At 37.6% G+C, this 19,503-nt stretch overlaps 1 protein-coding gene across 1 annotated transcript in view; it reads left to right on the top strand.

Moving 5' to 3' along the window:
• PDE312 (Nucleic acid-binding, OB-fold-like protein) overlaps positions 1–14,803 on the top strand; it is a 399,789-nt gene extending 384,986 nt beyond the window's left edge. Inside the window, exon 14 of the mRNA XM_089387580.1 lies at positions 14,603–14,803. The gene's annotated coding sequence lies outside the window, so the exon portion shown is untranslated. The remainder of the gene's footprint in view (positions 1–14,602) is intronic.
• Positions 14,804–19,503: the final 4,700 nt, after the last annotated feature.

Here is a 19,503-nt window from a genome sequence, read left to right on the forward strand (position 1 = left end):
TTGGCATCAATTACAACAACATTGCAAGATGTCGAAAGGAAAAATCATGTCATTAATGAGAAGGATCTAGAAATTTCTCGCTTGAAGAGGAAGGCAAAAGAAGCAGGTGAAGCTACATGCAATGAAGATACAAGCTCCAAGCCCCTGCAGACCAAGATTGATGAGAACCCTGATAGCAAGATCCTTCAGAGGCCAAATCAAAGTGAAGGACAAAAGAACGCTGAAGGTGATGTTGCTCCAAGAAGTCATGTTGAGGTAATCAAGGAAAAGGAACAACAAAGGATTTGTCCCCCTCCAAGAATGGATCCACATTGGTCTTTGAATGCTCTTAATATTTGTCTATGGATTGTATTGATTGGAAGCTTTATTGGTCAAGAAGCCCTAGAAGGATGAGAAGCTCCTAAGGTGTGGTCATGATGCCCTGCTTTTAATGAAGGATTTGGATGGGAAAATCAATGTTTTTGCTCTAAATACCATCTTCATTTGGTTCTCCTCATCGTGTCGATTCCAACGATGGGTGGCACACCACATAACTCCTCATGGTTGAGGAGATATGGTTGTTCAAAGTTGAAGCCCTGAAGTTTGGTCAAGAAGCCCCAAAAGGAGATGCTAACGACAACTTATTGATGGATTAAATAATGATTTTTTATTTTCAAAATATTGATTAAATTATGGTGGATTTATCAACCCTCTAAATGAGGACTCTCCCAACCCAAATCGGCTTGCAGAGGCTTGTTAATTCTAAAGTTTTGGAGGTAATGTCAGCCTAAGTTTCTGGCTCCAGTTTTTTTTTCTATATCTCAAATTTTGTATGGTCGGCTCCATGATTTGTTGGCCTAGTCGACCCCTCCTTTTAGTCCCTCTGTCCGGTATAAATATGGAGGCTTGCCCCTCTCAAACGTATCAATCAAAAGTCGTGATCTGAAACATATGCGGCCAAGGATGGCACGAAAATTCTAAGGAGAAGGCCGAGCTTTTTGCACTCAATGTCTTATCTTTTTATGGTTAAATGTTGGATTGATTCTGAAGTTTTCAAGGGCTTTATGGGCATTACTGGTTTATCATTTTGGTGGTGTTTCGCTCAGCAAATGACAAGTTTATGAGGCATTTCTGTGACAGAATTAAGGCATGTCTAAGAGTTGATTGAAGGTGCAGGAAGAAGGGCCAAGTTCCCTTGGCACAGAGCACAAAAGAAGGCTGAAATATCCCTGTTGGGCTGCAGTATGTCGCTTTCTGAGACAGATTCTGAGGCTGATTCTGTGCTCTTCCAGAGTATATTTTTAGGCCCTGTTCTAGGGCAATTCTGCAGTATTTTCGGCCCTCCTTTTTGGCAAAGGATTGTTCCTTTTTTAGGCCACTTTTCAGATTGGTTAAGGGCTATTTCCAAGTTGTTTCAGAGCTCCTATGTGGTTGTGTAAATAACGATCCATTGAAGGGTTGAATCTATTTTATACCACTGACTTGAAGTTTTATCAAGAAAGAAGAGCTCTTGGGCCACAAAAATAATGAAAGAATCTGTTCTGTTATAAATCTAAGACATCAAGGCACTTGTATGCTGGATTGTGAAGAAGTTTGTTCAGGAGCAAATCTGATCCGAGTCTGCATTGATGCAAGCATATTTTGGAGGTATAACATGTTGAAAATTTGGCAGCTTCGGTCAGTATTTTCATTGGCAAAGCGAAGAAGAAATTATGATTTTCTATGCTTGACTAGGTCAGCCTCAAATGCACAAGTCGGCCCCACTTAATGAATGGGTTTGACCCCAAGGTCAAAACCCTCCTCCAAGATCACATATAAATACAAGTTCATTGACCTCACTTTGGCATCTCATCCATCCATCACATCTGATCTGAAACAAGGAGGTGATTCATCCAAACGTGCGAAGAAGGAAAGGAGAAATTTTGATCTACGTCGACCAAATGTTTTGTTGGAGAAGGTATCTAAGTTTGGTCTTCATAATTGTATCAAAATGTATTTTACGTAAAAAGAAAAAAGAAGAAAAAGAAAAAAATATATTCAAGCATGGGTTTCATGCTCAAGAAATTATTATTTTATTAGTTAAGCATCTTCTTCATGCTTCTAATATTTGATGAGTGAAAGAGTCAATGTCTTATTTTGACCTATTGTAAAGAAAAAGGAAAAATAATTTTTTAGTATGTATTTTGGGTAAAATTCCCTCTATAAGCCAAGTCAGCCTACCTGTCAAGTCGGCCCTGCCCCAAAAGACATTATTCTTCGCAACCCTCTGGACAAATATAAATAGAAGAAAGTTGGAGCTTATTTTGGACAGACACTTTGGAGCATTCAATCTGAAATTTCACAGAAATAGTGGAGGGTCAAAATCTGAGATAGAAGAAGGGTTTTTCTTAAGGATTTGTGGACATTTTCCCTTATCACATCTATTGTTGAAGATATGATGTTGCATTTGTTGTTGGTCTGTTACTGTTGAATAGATTTGCAGAGCAAAACTAGGGTTGGACTTGGCTTCTAGAGGGTCGAAGGATCTTGGATATCTCATTTTGATTTGATTCTATAAGAAGAAAATTTTCTAGGTTTTCCCCTTAGAGGGGTTTTGCCCTGGCTTGGAGCCTATATCTTGTGTTCTTTATGTTCTTGTGATTTTCATGCATTCTATGTTTTGGTAATTGCTTGATGAATATGAAATAATAAAAATAATAAAATGCCAACAAACATCACAAGTAATTATTAGGTAAGGGGAATCAACCCTAATTCACAAATACATTGATTCTCCAATATGTTTGACTTCAGTTTGACCTATGTTGACTTGGGAGAATCTGCTTCTGTTTGACTAAGACTTTGACTGATCTGGAAGGCCGAATTCATCTGTGGTTTGTTGACTTTGTATGACTGAATTTGTGTCTCTGTTTTGGGCTCATTGACTGCAAGTCAACTCTGACATTTGACCGGCAATTACAGCGGTTTGTCTGACTGAGATTTGACTAAAGTTTGGCCCTCCTATTTAGAGCTACCTCATGCCGAAATTTGGCCCTTCTATTGCCAACTTGACTTTGATCAACATTGACTATATTATCTCTCCTTTGACTGGTTTGACTTGGCATTTGTTGAGTTCAGAAAATTTGGAATTTTGTTTGGAATATTTTGATGTACATTTGATGAATTGAATTCTCTCCCATAAGTAAAGATTTTTGGGTTTTCCCCTTGTGGATTTTTCCCTGGCTATTAGCCTAAATTTTGGTGTCTCTTGTCTCTTGTTTCATTGTTTATTGTGATCTCTATTGCTCTATTGAAGAAAGTGAATGGTTGAAATTTTTCATGTATAACTGCTTAATGTTTAGAAGCCATAAGAAGACTAATTGTATCATTCGAAGCAGTTATCAATTTGAAATATTGTACTAGTCTTGGTTGCACTAGAAAATCAACATAATGAAAGGGTTTCCTTGGGCAGTAGAAGAGCAATGATTTAGGGCCTCTATTTTGAAGTATTGCAAGGGTTGCGTAAAAAATTGTTGGGTTATATCTAGGGCTATTTTGGCTGAAAAAGAAAGTGTGATTGAGCTGCTATCTAAGTTTTCCCAAGGACAAAACAAGACCTGGTTTAAGGGCTACTCAATCTACTATTTTGAGAAGCATGTTATGACCTAATACATGATTGAGTGAACTTTGACCAATCTCGGTAAGAATGTTCCAAGGTATGCAAAAGATTTGATGCAATGGTAATCAAATTGTTATTGTTGATAAACGTTGATTAAGTTTACTCCATATTGAAGTCTACTAAATAAATGTGCATGGTGGAAGTCCTAGCTGTTGATGAAATTCTTGAAAAGACAGTGGATACAATGTTGAAAAAGTAACTAGGTTCGGTCTTCAAATTTATCTTTGTACTAGTATCAATTTGTATTTTATGTAAAAGAAAAATAAATTTATATTATTATTATTTGTTTAGTCAAGCATGTTCGTCACGCTTCTAGGATTTGTTGAGTCAGATTTGAAATTGAGTCAAAGTCCATTTGGACTCTTTGTAAAGAAAAAGAGAATTTTTTTTTTTGTTAAGTGAAAGAGAGTCAAATAGTCCTCCAGAAGGTCAAGTCGGCCCTCCATATGGTCAGGTCGGCCTGCTGAATAGACGTGACCCTACATAGTTACTAACAACTATATATTGGTATGAATCCTCCACCAAAACAGAATTAGTTCGTTCATGTTCTACAATGATATGTGAGTTTCTGTGGCAGGGATGTGCAAGTTTCCTTAAAGGCATAGAAGTGATAAATGAACACAAGTTGTCTATGTTGCTACAATCGCCTTAGCCCAATTCTTTTCTTTAGTTAACAATCTTTCAACAAAATTAAATCTTCCAATGATTTAATAGCACTTGTAGATAGGACAGTAAATGCAATAGACAAAAGAAGATAATCAAGAGCAATAACACAAGGATTTGGTCAAAGACCAGGGAAAAACCCACGGTGGGCAAAACCCTTTCAAATTCTTCTTCTTATTAGATTGTCATAAAATGTTCAACAAAGAAAGTACAATGTTCCAATTCATCAATCAAGAGTCAAAGTCAATCCCAAAGCCAACTAAACAATATCCAATAGATAAGCCCTGCACACAAATCTGATCAAAGTCAAAATCTCTGAAGTCTGCGGTCAACGGTCAACGATCAACAGAATCTAGGTCAAGATTACAACCACATGGACCCAGTGACAGTGAGCATGGTTGAAGCTCTCCAGCCACAGGGAATACCCTATCAAGCAAGCGGCTACAGCTGAGATTTTCATGAACCAACCTTGCGGCTCTAGAACACTATCTTCTTTTCGCACATGAGCTCAAATCCTACAATTTTGGAGTTGTACGAACCAATTTCAGACCTGTATGAACCAATCCAAAGAAGAGAGAAAAGAAGATGCTTGATGATGATGTCCAAATGAGGTTAACTTGTCTTGTATTTATATGCTTCCAAGGGTGTCCAATTTCTCTTAAAGTCAACTTGTACTTTTGTGCACATGTGGGTTTCCTCCTTAAAAATACATTTTTCCTTAACCAAATTAAATTCTTCCAAAGGCTAGGAGGGGTCTTTCTTGATGAGGAAGGTTGTCCAAAGGAGGGAATTTGTCCTTGAGCTACCAAATTAACACTCCCTCTCAGCTAGGGAGAAATTACCGACTGCAACATATGTCCCAACTCAAATATCTCATCATCATGAAATTAAATGTCATCACTGCTCATCTCTGCTCATTTATGCTCATCTCTGCTCACCTCTGCTGAACACTCGAATCTAAAAGAAGAAGAATTTGACATCATAGGGAAGCTCAAGCTAACACCCTCTATCTATCAGGGAGCCTCTACTACCACCCAGAATCATCGTCATCGGGGAGCCTCTACTACCACATGGAATCCACTCACAATAGGAGGGATGCCACTTACCTTATGAGGTAAGGATCACGCCTATCCCACTGCCTGGTGTCAATAGGAGGGATAACACTTACCATAAATGGTAAGTATTACACCTATCCTATTGTCTGTTGATCTTCCCAAATTGACCCTCAAGAGTCACTGGTAGAACCCCTGCGTCTCCAACTTGAGTGGGATGCCACTTACCATAAATGGTAAGGATCGCACCGAGTTCAAGCGACCAACACCCATTGGCCAGATGAGTGGGAATCTAGATGCCAACTGAGGTATACTCTGTCAATAATCTAGAGTTCCCTCAACCCCAAAAGATCTAAGGCTCAATTCCTCACCCTGGGAGCTTAGACATGGGGGAATTGCATAGCTTAGTGTCCTCGATCATCCAAGACTGTTACCCGGGAGGGTCACATCCACCAATCCAAGCTGCTCTCTGAAGACTAAGAACTTCCCTTTTGGCAAAGCCTTGGTGAGTATATCTGCTATCTACTCATCTGTTGAAATGTAATGGAGTCTCACAGCTCCTCTCTGCACCATCTCTCAAATGTAGTGATACCTGATCTTAACATTCTTGGACTTGTCATGAAATACGAGATTCTTTGCCAATCTGATCCCACTCTTGTTGTCACAGTATATGACTGTTGTATCCAAAACCTGCTCAAATAGCTCTCCAGAGAGCTTTCTCAGCGAAACTACCTCACAGCTAGCCATGCTAGCAACAATGTACTCTAACTCAGTTGTGCTCAGTGTTGCGGGGGAGCGCCCCCCCCCCTTCGAACCCGCTCCCGAAGCGCGCTCCCCAAATCGCTCCCGGACGGGAGCGATTTTCGGGAGCGCGCTCCCGTAAAAAAATTTGCGCTCCCTGGTCTGTGAGGGAGCGCTTCAGGGAGCGATCGCTCCCGCGCTCCCGGAGCGCTTTTTAATGCCCGGGAGCGATCGCTCCCTGATCGCTCCCGGGCATTAAAAAACGCTCCGGGAGCGAATTTTAAAAAACCGGGAGCGGTTCGGCGGAAAAAAATTCCGCCGGACCCGAAAAAACAAAAAAAATTAACTAATTTTTTTTGGTTTATAAGCCCAATGGGCCAAAAAAAAATCATTTCAATGAGATTGAGCTTGAGCTTGAGAGCTGAGGAAGAGCAAAGGAGCAAGGAGCAAGAGCTGAGGAGCAAGGAGCCAGAGCTGAGCAGCGAGGAGCAAGTGCCAAGGAGCGAGGAGCAAGCTTGCAGAGGTAAGTAACTTAATCATTTAGTTAGTTTAGTTGGTTAGGTAGTTAGTTTGGTTAGTTTAATTTACCTGTTTGAGTTTAAAGATCATTAATTTAAATTAAATTAATAAATTAAATGAATTAATCCCAATAAACTAAATTAATTTGCAGATTCAAGACTCAAACCCTACAAACATCAAACACGATGGACCTGGGGATTTTTATTGGCATTTTCCTCTTCCTGGTCCCTTTTCTGGTTATTATGGTAGTGGAGAGTAGGAAACGGAGGGGGCCTGAAACTGAAGAGGTGGATGAAGAAGCCGGAGGAAGTCAAATAGGTGAAAACCCCAGTGAGGAGGATGTGGAGGAGGGTGAACATGAGGGTCAAAAAACTAAACAAGACCAAACTCCATTGTGGAAATATGTTCAGAGGGCTGAAACAGGGAGAGGGGGTGGAACCACTAAATTTCATTGCCCCCATTGCAACACTGATTACACAGGCTCATACACCCGTGCTAGAAGACACCTTTGCGGGAAAAGGGCATGGGATGGAGAGAAACAAATAGGAATCAAAACTTGCAACGCGGTGTCAACAGCAGATAGAGCCAAATACATAAAGGAAGAGGAGGACGCCCAATACAGAGCAAAAAGATCAAGGGGTTTCTTTGAAAGCTCACAAAGAACTCCTTCAGCATCCTCCCAAGGCAGTGGATATGGACATGGAGGCTCAGGGTCATCATCTTTACGCCGTAGAACCATATCAGATTTCCTTGATGAGGGGTGTAGGAATGATGTGGATTCAAAAATTTACAGGTTCCTCTATGCAAATGGGATACCATTCAATGTTCTACGCTCACCTTATTGGCACGAAATGGTTTCTGCCATAAATGATGCCCCTAAAGGATACAAGAGCCCTGGGTATGACAAGGCAAGAACTGTTGGCCTTGATCATGAAAAAGCAAAAATATCACATTCTTTGAATAAAATGACAAGTTCTTGGACTGACAATGGGGTGTCCATTGTATCTGATGGATGGACAAATGTAAAAGGCAAGCCATTGATAAGTGTTCTTGTTGTGTCCCGAAGTGGTCCCATTTTTCTAGCTGCACATGATTACTCAGACAAGTTCAAGACCGCTATCAACATTGCAGAAGCATTGCTTGAAACAATTGAGCGTATTGGCCCATACAATGTCATCCAAGTCATCACTGATAATGCTCCTAATTGTAAGGCAGCGGGAGCAATTATTGAGGATAGATACCCGAACATATTTTGGTCTGGATGTTTGGTTCACACATTGAACCTTCTGTTGCATGATATTGTCAAAAACAAAAATGAACAATACCAATGGATTGGTGATTTGTACAAGAAAGGAAAAAAAATGATAAAATTTATTACAAATCATAGCAATACCCATGGCCTTTTCCGCAGTCACTCGAGATTGGACTTGCTGAAGATTGCGAGGACTAGATTTGGTAGCTATTACCTCACCTTCAGGCGCCTTTTGAAGGTAAGAGAGGGTTTAGCTAGCATGGTATCAAGTCCAAATTGGCAGGTGTTAAAGGAAAGGGCTACAAATGTAGCTGACATTGCAGGTTTTGAAACGGTGGAGGAGGCCGCTCTTGATGGGCAGTTTTGGACAACTGTGAGACAGGTATTGGATTTCACCAAGCCAATTTATAACATGATTCGGTTTGCAGATACAGACAAACCAGTGATTGGCGAGGTGTATGAGCAAATGGATACCATGTTGGGGGAAATAAAAGACATTGTTAATAACAGAGATCCCGACTTGTACAATCTGATTCACGATTGTGTGTGTGAACGGTGGAAAAGGCTTAACCTTCCACTACATTGCTTGGCGTATATCCTTACGCCAAAATACTACTCAGATTCTTGGTTGGGCAAACCTGCAGCAGGGGGTGGTGTTAGGACCAAACCCCATTTAGATCGAGAGGTAACTAAAGGATATCTGGATGCATTAGAAAAGTTGGTGCCTGACAGGGAGGAATGTGCAGCTGTGCGCCTTGAAATAGGCAGATACTTCACTGGCAGTGGTTTGTATGGTAACTTCCATGCAATGGACGACAAAGATAAATTTGATTCTCTCACATGGTGGGAAACATATGGCGGCGACGGACTTTTGCGAAAATTGGCATTTAAAGTTCTTGCACAGGTTGTAAATTCTTCTTCTGCAGAGAGGTGTTGGAGCACCTACAGTTATATACATAATGTGAAAAGAAACAGGCTCAACGAAAACCGAGCAGAAAGCTTGGTTTATGTGCACTACAATTTGAGGTTGTTGAGCCATTACTGTGATCGGGCTAATGAAGATCCCACATATAAAATTTGGGACAATCACCCTGAGGACGACAATTTGGAGGATGGCATTGTACATATGGAAGAACTAGAAGATGAGCTTGTACGGGATGAAGCTGAAGCAGCTGCAGCAGCCATGCCACCTCCACCTCCACCATCCAGTAGCAGTTCTCGGGGCCCGAGTCTTGTTCCATTGCTGTCGCCACCTCCATCGACACCCTCGCGTGGAGGCTCTAGTTCTGGTCGTCGGTCTGGGCGGGAGACTCCTAGAAGACCACCACGACCTACTTATACTCCTGGAGACTCTCGTGGCAAGGGCCACTTGTAGATTTACAGTTTACTTGTCTTTTTTAGTTTCTATTAGACTTGTCACTTTAGTTTTCATAACTGTTCAGTGTTGAGTTTTGAGTCCTTGACTCTTGACTCTTGACTCTTTCATATCATTATGACATTATGATATTTTTTGTAAACATTATATCACTGTGACAATGAAAATTTGAAGTTTGAAGTTGGGCCTTGGCAATTATAACTCATTGGTAATGATTGTGAATTATGAATATGATGCTTTGTGAAAGACTAAAGTTGTTTAATTTCATCTCATTATTCATGTTTCATTTTATAAATTTTTAACATTTCATATCATGTTAACAATTAGAAGTTAGGACTTAGAAATATCTTCGATATTATTTCTTGTAATGGTTAAACTTGGCTTACAAGTACAACTTGTTACTTTGGTGATCAATGATGATAAATGTTATTGAATTGAATGTTATTTTAATTTATTATTTTACTAAGGTTGATGACGATTATAATTTCTAGATGATTGATGTGATATGGTTCAATGATCAATTTATGTTTTTTTATGTTTTTTATGTCTATTTCATCATTCTACATGTTTTTGTTGACATATATGTATCAAAAATTAAAAAATATAAAAAATATATATATTTTTAAAAAATCGCTCCGGGATTCGCTCCCAAACCGGGAGCTTCTGAAAATGGTCGCTCCCGCTCCCGCTCCCAAGTAACACTGGTTGTGCTTAAAACCACGAAATTTTGTTTCCTTCTCATCCAAGATATCATTGCAGACCCCAAACTAAAGCAACACCTTGATGTGCTTTTCCTGTCAATAACATTTCCAGCCCAGTCAGCATTAGTGTAACCATGAAGTTGTACATCTCTGGCAGTATATCTTAAACCAAAGTTAATCATCCCATGCAAATATCTCAGTACGTGTTTGGCAACAACCCAATGTGCATGAAGGCACTCAGTCATGAATTGACTCAAAGTGTTCACTGAAAAGCATATGTCCGGACAAGTGTTCACAAGGAACATAAATGCCCCAATCAATTGTCGGTACTTGAAAGGGTCTGCCAAGTCAAGTCCAGCAGCATCTCCACATAACTTCTTGAATTTTATCTCCATCAGGGTGACCAGGATTTGCATTCTATCATTTTGAATCTTTCTAATAGCTTCACGACATATTTTCCTTGAGAAAGGAAAATCTCTCTAGGTCTCTACCAAACCTCTAATCCTAGGAAGTAATGCATCATACCAAGATCCTTCATTTCGAACTCGGAGGCCAACTCCCTCTTACACTCGAGCATCAGGGGCTCACTACCTATCAAGAATAGATCGTCAACATATAAAACCAAAATCAAAGGCATACCTTGGACCACTTTGAAGTAGAGGTTTGAATCGGCACTACTTCTCGTGAATCCAAGCTTCACCAGGTAACTGTCAATATGGGCATACCAAGCTCTAGGGGCTTGCTTCAAACCATATAGTGATTTCTTCAACTTATAAACATGAGTCTTCTTGTCCTTCACTTCAAATCCCTGAGGTTGCTCAACATATACTTCTTCCTGTCGTATGCCATGATGGAAAATGTAACTAGGTTCAATCTTCATAATTGTCATTGTACTTATGTCATTATATATTTTATGTAAAATGCAAAAGAAGAAAAAGAAATATTATTTTTTTAAGCATGGGTTTCATGCTCAAGAATTATTATTTTATTTAGATAAGCATGTTCTTCATGCTTCTAGGTTTTCTTGAGTCAAAGAGTCAAAGTCCTATTTGGACCTATTGTAAAGAAAAAGGAAAAGTAATTTTTAATTATGTATTTTGGGGAAAATTCCCTTTAGAAGTCAAGTCAGCCTTGCCTGTCATGTAGGCTCTACCCCAAGGGACATGATTGTTCGCACCCCTTTGGACAAGTATAAATAGAAGAAAGTTGGAGTTCATTTTTGACACACAATTTGGAGCATCTAATCTGAAATTTCACAAAGAAATAGGAGGGTCGAAATCTTAGTTAAAGGAGGGTTTGACTTGACTTCTAGATGGTGGAAGGGTCTTGGATATCTCATTTGGTCTGATTCTGTAAGAAGAGAAGTTTTTGGGTTTTCCCCTTGGAGGGGTTTTGCCCTGGCTTGGAGCCTATATCTTGTGGCTTTTTGTTTCTATGATCTTCGTGTTCTTGTTGTGGTAATTGTTTGATAAAAAATAAGAATAAAGATTAATAAAGAAGCAAACTAATTTCACAGGCAATTACTATAGTAAAGAAAGTCTAAATTAAACTACGATGCTCTTGATTTTCCAACATGGTATCAGAGCGAAGGTTTGGATGAGGAGGCTTGAAGATCACTTTATTGACAGTTGAATTGAAAACTTGATTATATACTGCTGAGATTTGGTCTTCTATGACAAAATCTTGATGCTCGTTTAATGTTTTGTCAAATGTATTCTATATTACTGGATCTTTGAGGTTCATTACCTCGCATCAGCATTCTAATGCATGGCTTAGCTTGTATGTGGATTATTTAAGAGGCTCGCAACAAAATGGCCTCAACTGGATATAACTATTGCATTGTTTGATGACATTGCAGATCCTGTGGCTCAAACAACTCGTATTTTTTATAGTGGATTTAAATTGTATTGGTAATTACATTGGCACCATATCAACGACATTGTTTTATTGTGACAATATAACTCTTGCATTTGTGAATAACAGTTTGTCACTGTGACTCAACATATTATCTTTGTAACAACTGTTTATGGATCTCGCACTATGGCTCTCGCTTTTATGTGGCTCATTGAAACGAACAAAGTTTGTTATTCACGTTAAATACTCCAGAAGACTTGGAATATGTAGATCTTCATTGAGATACAAGATTATATATTTTTTATTTTTTTATGACTTTTTTTAAACCCCTTTTTTTTAAATAAAATATATAAATATGTACTTTTTTTGTACCTTTTTTTTCCTAAATAATATTGTTCTTTCCTTTTATTTTATTTGTTTTTAATTCTCTTTTTTTTATTAATTTTTTTTTTTCTTTTATGGCCAAGGTTCACTTGGCGGGAATGGAGAAACTCCAACTATATAGCGAAACACTTAGATTATGATGAAAATCAAGTTGATGACGAGTTGATGGCCAAAGGCTGGGATCAGCTAACGTGGCTCTGATACCAATGAAACGAACAAAGTTTGTCCTTCATGTTAAATACTCCAGAAGACTTGGAATATGTAGATCTCCATTGAGATACAAGATTATATATTAAATGTATGAATAAGAATGATGTTACAATTGAGAGTGAGGGGCTTGCTTATATACCAAGCAGGTGTCCCTTTATGAACGGTCATGTCTCCTTAGACATGCCCCTTTGTTTAACTAATTATTACTTAAATTATTATGTTTATTATTTATTATCTATATTTATTACTTTTTACATAATTAAATTCATAACAAGCACCTTCCTAGCAAAGAGGGAGTGTTAGTTTTTTGTTTCTCTAAGTTGTTCTCCTAGGTAGAGAGTGCACAAGTGCTAGAGGGGATTCCTTGCAAAATGTGTATGCCACATGGAGAGACTTCTTTATATCTTTGAGTAATGCTTGCCATCTTCTACTTTTGATCAGTACAAGGCTATAGCAGATTCTGTGATGGTTATGATAGATTCCTACACATGATGCCAGTTTTATGATGGATTTCTTACACAGCTATGACAGATTCCTTTCCTGGAAGGATATGTAAAGGGCTATTATTAGCAGTTAAATTTTATAACCACTTTTTCCTCTTGTCAAGTTTGACTAGTTCAGGGGGGCACAGTAATTAGGGTTATGTATGCATACAAGTGAGGTGTGTGAACATATACTGAGAGTGTGAAGGCTTGAGAGAAGCCATTGTAGTCCCTTGAGGACAGCATTGTATTTTTCTTATGTATTAATGAAAAAATAGTGATTGCTGTTACTGAATTTCAAGATGCTGTCCGCTGTGTTCGTACTACTGTCAGTGTAGCTCAGGTTTCATCTTTTACAGGATTGATCTCATGTCTTGATATGTGGTCTTTGCATTTAGTTTTCCATTCATCACTCTTGTTTATGCAGATTTGAAGCTTCCATTCGTGTTTCAAAGTTTCTATTTATTTGAAAGACAAAATCTTTGAGTGCAGATGTGTATATCACATGGATGTAAAATTACAACACCTTGTACGAGTAGACTGAATCTTTGAAGAGAACTCTATAATGTATAACCAACTGGTTATCATATTGCAGTTAGAAGGTTTGGTCTCACATTGTTCATATTTCTATCCAATTACCTTCATATGGTCTTTCTCTAGCAACTCTAGTACACTATAATATCAGAAAAGCACATTAGAAGGTTGGAATCCAAAAATAGCACTATGAGAACGGCTAAAAACTACGGGGAAAATTACACACAAACCGGAAAGTGGCATCATGTGTTCTTTAATCTTCCTTCCGCCTGTCAATAACCAAGTATCTGGAGTTATTAGGGACCTGGCTTTTTCATACTATTCATCTCATGTATACTGTAATAGTTGGACAGAAGCAGTGGATTTAGTAAGTGGCACTGTGGGGGAGGGGGATTAATGAGTAGGAGTGAAATTGCTTATAGGTAAAAATATGTAATATACCATGAAGTGAATTTTTGTCAGTCTCTGCTGGTTACTCAGCATTTTGGTGTAATTGTACCAGATTGTGTACGTACATTCATTTATAGTATAGCATTGCCATCGGAGACATTATATCTAGTAATCTTTGTTTGTTGATTGTTTTTCATAGCATGTGAAAACGGTCTATCATTCATTGATTTCTTCAAATTTAGTATACACATTGGAAGTGGTTAGCATTTTATTCCACGTTAAACTTCTTTCTAATCCTGGGTGAGATCTATGTCCAACAACTAGTGTTCGATAGATCTTACAAATCGAACTCTGGATGACATAGGTTTCCTATTTGTCTTTGATTGAGTAATGCCTTTCATATTTTCAACATGTCAGCAGAAGCTCGTCCTTGTATTTTTTTTGTTAGTATAAGTTGTATTCTTTCAAATTAAAGGATTTCAACATTTATCATAGGCTGATGATATTGGTTATAGGGGCTTGTCCTGGACAAAACTGGAGGATATTCTGTGTAGTCAATATCATACTGTTTTCAGTAGTTAATCCCGTGCCAAACAGATTCTCAACTTGATTATAGTCAGATGCCACAAGTTGCTGCATTTATAGGCTAATACTGAAATTTGCAGTTGCTTATTCTTTCCACTTTTTTGAAGTACACGAAGTTTTTCAGAGCTACCGGACAAAAAACTATTGCACATGTTTTGGGCTTTGAATTGATTTTTTTTCCCTATATTGAATGCAATTCAGATTAATTCTTGTTTTCTTTATGCAGGACATGACCAAATAAACAAGATCTATATTGAAGTAAATGGACCTGTGCCAAAAACCATCAAAAGACTACATGGCTTAGATTGTACATATGAATAAGCTGCATTTGGTGCACCAAATTTGCAATATAATTTTCATTATGAAGATGGAGTATTACTGAAATGGATCTCGCAAGTCTTCATGAAGAAGCAATCCCTCAAAATGAGTGTCCTCAAAGAAATGCAAACAACAAATTGGAAAATCTGTTTGCAATGGTCTGGTCCAGCAGGCAGCTACTACTAAGTTGGCCATCATGTTGAAACAATTTACACACCAGTTTGCTAATCTGAATGCCGGCAGTGCTTCTCATTTCAAATAAAGGGGCAATACTGAGGACTTCTTCAGTGACAGATGTAGTTAACCACTGTTATAGCTCGATCAAGAGCTATGTTTGTACAATATAAATTGCATTGTAGGAAAAAGCTCTTTTTACTTAGAAAGAAAAATGTTAAACTTCAGGTGTGTACTTGTATGTTTATTGAAATTAGATGGATAATGACTCCTTAAGAGAGTACAATATGACCATTTCAGGGTCCATGCATATATGTCATGACTATGGCATGACCATGTTAGGGGAGTTTACCTGTAGAAGAAAATGTTGGAACATGATGCATATTTTTCTTGGAAAATACAGTTAAGTAATTGCAATTTGTCAATTATCAGATAACTTACGACTTCCACAATTATATTTTGTATTTTTCAATGTTGCGAACATCGTGATTTTTTTGCCTTTAAAAAATCACAATGTGACCTGAAATACTCGTCGGGCCATGCAATAGTGAGCTTTTTAGGTTTTTTAGGTTTTTTTTTTCATCTTGCAAACAGAGGGCAAGGGTGAGAGCTAATGAGGAGGAGAACTCATCTACCAGTGCAAGGGAGGAGAAAAGTGAAGGAATTTAGCATCCCAATCAAAAAAAAATTAGAGTTTGAACCAAGTTTCTTCAGCAAGACATGGTTTTCAGGGATGAGCATAAAATTTGACTCTATCTTTTTGGTTTTTTCTTTGTTTTTCCCTGGGTTTCAGTCACTCATATTTTCCATGATTTTTGCTTGGATTTGAGTGTATTTTTTTGTCATTTTTGTTGCATTTAGTGGAGAGAGTTTTTTTTTTTGTCAAAAATGCAAAATCTTGATTGTTAGTTTTATTTGTTTAAATTTGTCTTGTGCCTTAATTTTTTTCCATGATTTTTGTTTAGGTTTGAATGTGTTTTTTTTTGTCATTATTGTTGCATTGAGTTGAGGGTTTTTTTTTTGTCAAAAATTCAAAATGTTGTATGTTAAAATTTTATTTCATTTTTCTAATTTGTAATTTTTTTTGTGCCCTAGCTTCAAATTTCAACCTTACATTAAAACTCAAGAGTTCAACAAAGTTACAAACATGCGAAGGAAGTTGGACCCTATGTGGGAATTTGGTGAACTTGATGGGGGGTTTTGACAAATCAAATTTGACTTGCAAGTTATGTGAGCACCATATGACAGGGGGAGTATACCGATTGAAATACCACTTTGCACAATTTATTGGACATGAAGTAGGGCTTTGCACAAAAACAAATCCAGAAATCATCCGTAGAGCCCTCAAATCATTAGAAGAAATAGATACAACCAAGTGACCAAGGCAGTTTTGAAGAGTCAAATGGTAGGGGCTGGAGTGGTGGGATTGAAAAGTGACCATGAGAGTTGTATAGGTTCTTCTTTATCGTCATTCTTCTTTAGCATCAGTGTTTGCAATCAACCCCACAGTTGCCTCATCATTTTTTGTTTCTAAAACCACACCTGGTGCACAACCATCTATCATGTGAGCTCTTAAAAAAATGGAAAAGGAAGAAGCTAACAAGTTGTTGGACATGTGTCTTCTTTGGAGTGATGCTCCTTTCAGCATTACCAAGAACAATCGATTTTTCTAGCCCATGATTGATGTTATTGATATTGTTGGCCCGAGGTACAAATCCCTTTCCTCTGACGACTTTAGAGGGTGTATTCTTCAAAATGAAAAGGTAGAATGCACTAAGCGATTGGAAGAGTTTAAGGGCTCATAGGCACACACAAGATGCATTGTGATGTCAGATAGTTGGATTGATCAAAAGGGTAGAACCCTTATTAACTTCTTGGTCAATTGCCCCAAGGGGACAATGTTTATGAAATATGTTGATGCATCTACACATATCAAAGATGCATGGTTATTATGTGATTTGTTGGACTTGTTCATTCAGGAGGTGGGTCCACAACATGTTGTCCAAGTCATAATGGACAATGTTGCAAATTATGTTGTTGATGGCGGGATGCTTATGGAGAGTCATCCTATCTTATTTTAGACACATTGTGTTGCACAATTGCATTGACTTGATGTTAAAGAACATGAAAGATTCTTTTTGTCAAGGATATTGTTGAATCATAAAAAAACATTACAAAATTTGAATATTAATCATGCATTTGTGTTTCATTTGATGAGAGCATTCGCCAGCAACAAGGAGTTGGTGTGCCCTGCCATTGCACAATTTTCCACTAGCTTCATGTTTCTTCAATCCCTCTTGAATTCTATGTGGGATGTGAAGGGAATTTTTCTTTTAGAGGAATGGTGTGCTTTGTCATATAGTCGTAAACTAGAGGGAGAGGCCATATGCAGAGTAGTTTCATACCAGGAAAAGCTTCTGAGTAGAAGTGCAGGTGTGTATCATTACTGAACCTTTGTGAAAGGTTCTTCGATTAGTTGATGGAGACAAACTCGCAATGGGCTACTTGCATGAGGCCATGGATAGGGCCAAAGAATCCATTCGCAACTATTATGATGATAAGGGGGGGTGAGGAGTTTGAGAAACAACAATTAATATGGGGAGTGATTGATGAGCAATGGAACAATACATTCCATCATCCCGTTAATGCTGCGGGGATTTACTTGAACCCCACATTTTCTTACCCCTGTGGTTTCTTATTTGATGTTGAGGTCATGGATGGATTCTTCACTTGTGTTCAGAAGATGATGGCATCTCTAGCAGAACGTACATAAATCTCCAAAGAAATGGAGATATACAAGATGGTAGGTGGCACTTTTAGTTTTGACATGGCTATTGTGGATAGGAAGACTAAACTGCCAAAAGTAAGATTTAGTTTGTTTCAAATTTCATTCTCTTCATACTTTGCTTCAACTTTCAAATTTCTATCTTTTTCTTATGCTTATCTTATTTGTTGTAGATGTGTCGTGGAGAAGCTATGGTGGCATAGTACCCAATTTTTAAAGGCTTGCCATTCAAGTGTTCAACCAAACATGTAGTTCTTTTGGATGTGAGTGAAATTAGAGTGTATTTGAAAAAAATACACACCAAGAAGCACAATAGGTTAAAAATTTTCTAATTAATTTTTTGAATTCATTAAATAATAAACAATACAATTTTTTATTTTAATTTTTTTATAATTATTAATATATTATTTATAATTTATTAATTTATGACCCTTGTATAGGTTGGAGTCCTAGTCTTTTAATAACTTGGTCTACGTTTATTACAATATCAGATTGTGGGTGAGGCAACTTGAGAGGACACATGATGTGGACGATGTCTCATTGGATGGGATTGATACAATTGCTACATGGAGGGTTGAGGCTGAGAGACCTATCATGGAGTTAGCACTTGATTGGTTAAAGGAGGAGGTAGTGGAGGGGGTAGTAGTTGCATAGGAGGAGGGCGAGGAGGAGGTGACACTACCTACCATGGTTACTAGTAGAGGACGTGGTCTACCTCCTTTAGCTCCTAGTTCTTTAGCTTCTAGAGCACAGCAGAGTCCACTACCAGCACCAAGGTATTCTTTATTTAGAGGGAAAGTTGTTATATTTTCGCGCAAGAGGGGCAAAGGAAATTAGTAGTACTAGTTACTTGGTTCATTTCATTGTATATGATATTATGACTCATGATATGAGATACATTATTATATTTTTTGTTGATATTTTGAGGTTGAGTCAAGACTTAGGACTCAATATTCAGGACATGATTCATTGTTATATGTAATGTAGCATTAGACATATTACACATCTTATATATTAGTTCTCTTTTCATATTTATGTGTCAATGCATTTATTTTATGTTGTGGTTGCCGATTTAAACCCAATTTTTTGTCAATTTTTATGATTTTTTCCAATTACATACCATCGCCAATTTAATCCCAATCATGATTATCTAAATGGTGTTGATATATTCATTTCCTAAGCCATTGTAAATGGAATATATTAATCACTATCCCCTAAGTAAAAATTGGACCTTGAGATATTAGGATTTAACATCATAACATCTTCGTAGTTCAGAGTTTCCATTATCATAACTTAGTCCTAAAAGCACTATTTTGTTTAATGAAAAATTTTCAATTACATAAACCAATATGGTAATCTTTTTTGAAAAATATAATATTATATTGGCTTATTATTTTTAATTCTAAATTATTATTTAGCATTTTGCCATTGCATATTGAATAGTAAAACAATAATTATTATGTGTAGTATTATTATTTTGGCAAGACAAGGGTAAAATATGGTATTGTGGAATAATATGGATTGGGTATAGTGATCAACAATGAAAAAGAAAAAGAAATGGTTATTAGCAATTACATTATTGTTCTTTTTAATTATGGAATTTAACATGGTAATAATGTTATTAAAAATAGTTTGACAAGTTAAGTTGAATGGTGGAAGGCTCGCACTGGAAGGCATTTTCCAACCAATATAGGACTCCTACCTAGGTTCAAAACTCAATTTACTTGTCTAGCGAGGGTTGCGGGCCATTGCACTAGGCTCAAGTGTATAGTGGCAATCCCAATGACTTGATCCTAGGGCTCCTCGATGACAAGCGACGAGTCTACTGACTCTCCTAATAAATAATAATA

This window comes from Pinus tabuliformis, chromosome Q (genome assembly GCF_031772625.1).
Source record: "Pinus tabuliformis cultivar Carrire ecotype Pingquan chromosome Q, CPIR1, whole genome shotgun sequence".
NCBI classification, from domain to species: Eukaryota; Viridiplantae; Streptophyta; class Pinopsida; order Pinales; family Pinaceae; genus Pinus; species Pinus tabuliformis.